Source organism: Chionomys nivalis, chromosome 20 (assembly GCF_950005125.1).
Source record: "Chionomys nivalis chromosome 20, mChiNiv1.1, whole genome shotgun sequence".
Classification (NCBI taxonomy): Eukaryota; Metazoa; Chordata; class Mammalia; order Rodentia; family Cricetidae; genus Chionomys; species Chionomys nivalis.
In genome coordinates, this window is record NC_080105.1 from 15,639,871 (window position 1) to 15,645,943 (window position 6,073).

Here is a 6,073-nt window from a genome sequence, read left to right on the forward strand (position 1 = left end):
TAGATGTCTCCACGGAGGAGCAAAGCCGTTAGGTGTTTTAGGGGTTTTGTTTCTGTTGCCCCCTCCTCCTCTCTCTTTTTGAGACAAGGTCTCTCTAAAGAGCCCTGGCTGTCCTGGAACTCACTATGTAGACCAGGCTGGACTTGAACTCTCAGAGATTCTCCTGTCTCTGTCTCCCGAGTGCTCTGATTAAAGAGGTGTGCCACCACACTTGCCCAAGATTCTGTCCGTTCTTTCCTTCTACCACATGAGTCCCAGCCTTGGTAGCAGGGGCCATTTGCCAGCCCTGAGTTTGTTTTGTTTTGTTTTTAATTAAAACAAGCTCTCATGTTATTCATGCTGACCTAGAACTTGATGTACATTGAAACCGGCCTTGAATTCCTGGTCCTCGGGCCTTTACCCATTGACACCTGGCATTGCTAGTGTACACCATCAACCCCATGAGTTTTGTTTTATATACAAAGTATTTCTTTTAAAATTGTTTTTATGTGTGTGAGTGTTTTGCTTGCATGTGTATCTGTCCACTATGTGCATGCCTGTTGCCCAGGGAAGCCAGAAGGGGTCATTGGATCCTCTGGCTCTGCAGTAAGAGTCAGTCGAGAGTTGCCATGTGGGTGCTGGGAATCAAACCCAGGTCCTCTGGGTTAGTGCATTTGAGTTTTCATTAGTTTTCAGGTCCAGTTATTCCAGGGTCCAGAAGAGGCACTATCTGAAAGAACATGGATGAGAAAGAGGAATGAGGCCAAGCAAAATTCTCTTGTCAAAGCCTTCCTTTATTAGCCTAATGGTTGTGGCTTATATAGCCCTTGAATGAGGAATTTGGCTTGGGATGGGGCAGGGGCATGGCAAGGGCAGGAAGGGATCTTGCTGGGGCAGCAATGGTCACAAGTCGACACACCTACTGTTCTCTATGCAAGCGGAATTGTTCCTTTTGTGATTCCAACCACAAAAAATTCTCTAGATAGTTGGAATGTGGAGCGGGTTCTGCTAACAGATAGCTCTCAAGATAGTTGGGTATGGGATGGGCTCTGCCAACAAACAGTTCTCAATACAGTTGGGGTGTGGGGCTCTCTGCAAACATCCCCAGGACAATAGTCCCTGCTATACTTTTTGGGAAAATGGCTCCTGACACCAGGTGTGGTGGCATGTAGTAGGAGGGGTGGGCCGCTTCCCTCCACTCAGCTCCCGGCCACTGGCTAGCTTTACCCAAAATAATTACACGGAAACTGTATTCATTTAAACACTGCTTGACCCATTAGCTCTAGCCTCTTACTGGCTAATTCTCACATCTTGTTTAACCCATTTCTAATCATCTGTGTAGCACCACGAGGTAGTGGCTTACCAAGAAGGATCTTAACCTGCGTCCATCTTGGAGAGGAGAGCTATGGCGTCTGCCTCACTTCCCTTCTTCTCAGCATTCTGTTCTGTCTACTCCGCCTACCTAATTTTCTGTCCTATCAAAGGGCCAAGGAAGTTTCTTTATTAACCAATGAAAGTAACACATAGACAAATGACCCTTCTCCGTCAGTGGCACACATCTTTAGTCCTAGGACTTAGTGGAGGCAGGAGGATTGAGTTCAAGGTCACACTTTGCTTCATGATGAGTTTAAGGCAAACCTGGACTACCAGAGGCTAGTTCATGAAGAAATAAGAATGTGAGGAGAAGTCCTCAAGGACTGTGGGTGACGACGAATTGGGGGGCAAAGGTGTCACTGATGCCAAGCATACTGGACCTCAAGACGATGACTGGACTTGTCCATCGGAAAGAATGCCTGTCCTCCTGTCCTGGAACAGCTAGAAAAACTTCCTCCTCTCCCTCGGAAGCCTCTCTGCAGTCACTGGAAAGGAACAACCCTGAAAACCTCAAAGCATTTTCCCTTATTACTGTACAGTTTTAATTGGCCTTTATTCTTTTTAAAAAAGCTTCTGCTGGCATCTGTTAATTATATGTAATGATAGTTTCATTTTCATATGTGTGTCTGATCATATTCATCACTCATGCCTTCTCCTGTACCTTCCCTCTGAGTCCCTGCCTTTTCCGATGTGTGTGTATGTGTGGGATATGTGTGTGTGATGTGCATGTGTTGTGTGTGTGTGATGCACATGTGTGGTGTGTGTGATGTATGTGTGTTTGGTGTGTGTGATGTTTGTGTGTATAAGTGTGATGTGTGTGTATGGTGTGTGTGTGTGATGTGCATGTGTGGTGTGTGTGATGTATGTGTGTTTGATGTGTGTGTGATGCACATGTGTGGTGTGTGTGTGATGTATGTGTATTTGGTGTATGTGATGTGTGTGTGAGATGTGTGCATGTGTATATGATGCTATGAGTTTAGGATTACATACTTACAGGAACATGTGTCACTTACCAATTCCTCCACTCCTGAAGAATCTCTCTCCTTTGCATTTATTCCTTTGTTTTGCTTTGTCTTGTTTTCAAGACAGGGTTTCTTTGTATATCCCTGGCTGTCCACAATCACTCTGTAGACTAGGCTGACCTCGAACTCACAGAGATCCACCTGCCTCTGCATCTAGAGCAGGTATTAAAGGAGTGTACCACCACCACCCATCTTTGACTTTTCTTCTTTATTGAGTAAGAATTAGGAAAGTTAAACCATAAAGTGGCTTAGCAGGTAAATGTGCATGCTTTGCTAGCCTGATCTGGTGACTTGAGTTCAATTCCCAAAACTCATGTAAAGGTATCAGGAGGGAACCTACTCCACAATGTTATCCTCTGACCCTCCACGTATGACTATGCCTTGGGTACCCCTGCGCCACAAAATAGCAAAAAAAAGATAAAAATTAAATACATTTGAAAAATCAGAAAGCTTAAATTCAGAGATGTAGTTTAACTGTTGGACTTTTTTCTTTTGCTTTTGGAGAGGCAGAGTCTTGTGTAGCCAAGGCTAACCTCTGATGTGGGATTCCCCTCTGTATGCTGTGAATACCATTGGTTAATAAAGAAACTGTCTTAGGCCTGTGATAGGGTAAAGTTAGGTGGGGAAAACTAAACTGAATGCTGGGAAAAAGGAGGCGGAGTCAAGGAGAAGCCATGGAGCCTCCACCGGAGACAGACAAGCTGGAACCTTTCCGTTTGGCCACAAGCCTCGTGGTAAAATAAAATAATGGAAACTGGTTAAATTAAGATGTAAAAGCTAGCCAATAAGAAGCTAGAGCTAATGGGCCAAGCAGTGATTTTAAATAATATGGTTTCTGTGTGATTATTTCGGGAGTCTGGGCAGCCAGAAAACAAACAAGGGGCCTCCTTACAACAGGCCTCCAATTCAATATATAACCAGAGATGACCTTGACCTCCTGATTCTCCTACTTTCATCTCCAAGTACTAAGATTACAGACCTGGGCCACCACCTCCGACTTAGATGCTAACTTTTAACTTTTTTCTTTTTGACTTGGATCCCAGTAATAATTGCTTGCTGCAGTCACTAAGAGTATTGTGGTTATGTCTTGTTCTCATGACTGAAGGGTGCATCTTGTACCACACAGCCCAGCAGACAACTTACAATCAGTAGTGGCTGGGATCAAAGAGATGAGGGCAAAGTTATAGACATTAGATACTACCGGAAGGTCGAGAGTGGGGTGCTTGGGAGGCAAAAGAATGGTTACAGAGCTACGAGAAGAGCAAATGGAGAGAAGTAAGTGGGAAGGAACAGAGCAGGGCACTCATGCAGGTTGAGAATCTTCTCCGGTTTGAAAGAACAGGAAAGACTGAGGGACAACGGCCCGCGACACACTCTGTTCTCCGTATGCTTCCTTCTTACCTTCCTCTCTCTTTTCTTTTCATTTTTGGCTTTTTTTTTTTTTTTGAGACAGGGTTTATCTGTGTAGCCTTGGCTGTCCTGGAACTTGCTCTGCAGACCAGGCTGGCCTCAAACTCAGAGATCTGCCTGCCTGGCACGCAGCATCACTTCACGACATTTTTCTCTTTCTTTATCTTGTTCTCTCTTTCCATTTCTTTTCTTTTCCAAACGGAGTCTCAGTGAAGTCCAGGTTGACCTTGAACTTGCTATGCAGTTGAGAGGACGACCTTGTTCTCCAGTGTTTATTTCTTTCGCCCAAGCACTGGGACTATAGGCATGAGCCACTGTGCTAGCTGATTGTATAGTATATTATCATTCATATTTGTAATTATTGGATGTGTGAACGCATGGGTGTATGCACGATCCATGATGTGTGGAGGTCAGACAACAACTTACAGTGGTTTTTCTTCTTCCACCATGGGTTCCAGTGATCACATTCAAGTCATCGGCTTGGATGACAGGTGTTTTTCCTGGCCTAGCCATCTCATCAGTCTTACAGTTTCAAGGAATCATTTTATTCTGAGTACATGTTTTCTTGTCAATCTGCCTCCTTCCGGGCAAGCCAAGGTGAGCGAAGAGCCTTGGAATCACCAAACCCAGCTAGGATTTGCAATCCAGCACCTTTCTTATCTGAAAAAATATAAAATCAAATTTATAAAGGGAGGGTAAGAGCTGACATGCTAATGTGTGCATCGCAGCTTGAGGGAGAGCGGCTTCAATCTGCAACACTGAAAAAGAAATCTCTTTCTTTGTGTAAGATTGTTACACTTGAGGAACTCATGAAATGCTGGCTTCCTTCCTGTCCCCTGCACCCAGTTTCTGCACTTCTCCATATTATGTATGGCTGGGGAGGAGGGGCCAGGTGCACACAGTGCTCTTCCTGGGCATCCGGCACTGCACTGAGCACAATTAAGTACTTAATAAATGCCTTTTGATTAAGTTCAGCATCATCCTGAGCAGGCGAAACCACTCTGCTCAATCTCCATGATTAGATGATTTCCCTAGCAAAAGTTCAGATGCTGCCAATGCTAAATTCAGCACACCGCCTTAGCCAGTGGCATAATGAAGCTTCAGTTCACCTTTCCTTGAGATGAGATAGTCACCCACACGCCTGTCTTGCCTCTATGCTTTTGGACAGTAACATGTCTGGGATCTGGGATTCAACCTTTTGGTCAATGTATCAATTACTTTTCTTGTTTTGCAGATAGACTATCAAACAATAGTAACTTAAAGAAGGAAGGCTCATGGTTCATATGTACAGTTCAGTATAATAGGATACTCAGACAGCAGGAGTTACAGACAGTCTGTTACAATGGGCAACAAACCACAGTGGGTGGAGCAGGTGCTCAGGGCACAGGGATGCAGCTGGTGTTCAGGTCACAGGGATGCACCTGGTGCTCAGGTCACAGGGATGGAGCTGGTGCTCAGGTCACAGGGATGCAGCTGGTGCTCAGGTCACAGGGATGGAGCTGGTGCTCAGGTCACAGGGATGGAGCTGGTGCTCAGGTCACAGGGATGCAGCTGGTGCTCAAGTCACAGGGATGGAACAGGTGCTCAGGTCACAGGGATGCAGCAGGTGCTCAGGTCACAGGGATGCAGCAGGTGCTCAGGTCACGGGGATGGAGCAGGTGCTTGGGTCACAGGGATGCACCTGGTGCTTGGGTCACAGGGATGGAACAGGTGCTCAGATCACAGGGATGGAGCAGGTGCTCAGGCCACGGGGATGGAGCAGGTGCTCAGGTCAAGGGGATGCAGCAGGTGCTCAGGTCACAGGGATGGAGCAGGTGCTTAGGTCACAGGGATGCAGCAGGTGCTCAGGTCACAGGAATGCAGCTGGTTTTCGGGTTACAGGGATGCAGCAGGTGATCAGGTCACAGGGATGGAGGTGGTGCTCATCTCTCTGGGGGTGAGTGATGAGCTCAGGTCCTTTGCTCTTTTTATTCAGTCCAGGATTCCAGCCCATGAATGGTGCTGCCCATATTTATGGTGCGTTTTTCTATCTCAGTCTTATCTAAAAGCTCTCACTTTACAACCCCAGAGGTTTGTTTCCATGGCGATTCTAAATTCCATCAAGTTGACACTCGAGATTAATCATCACAGCCATACAGTTATGCAACCTAGAGCCAAGGAGGCTGAGCAGCAGAGGCTCATGGGCGAGACTGCTGAGTTCTTGTGGCTCATCATTGTCAGCAGCCGCCTCACAACAGAGGATAGCATACAGTTCTGGGGAGAGGCTTTCAGAAGTAACCCACATTTCC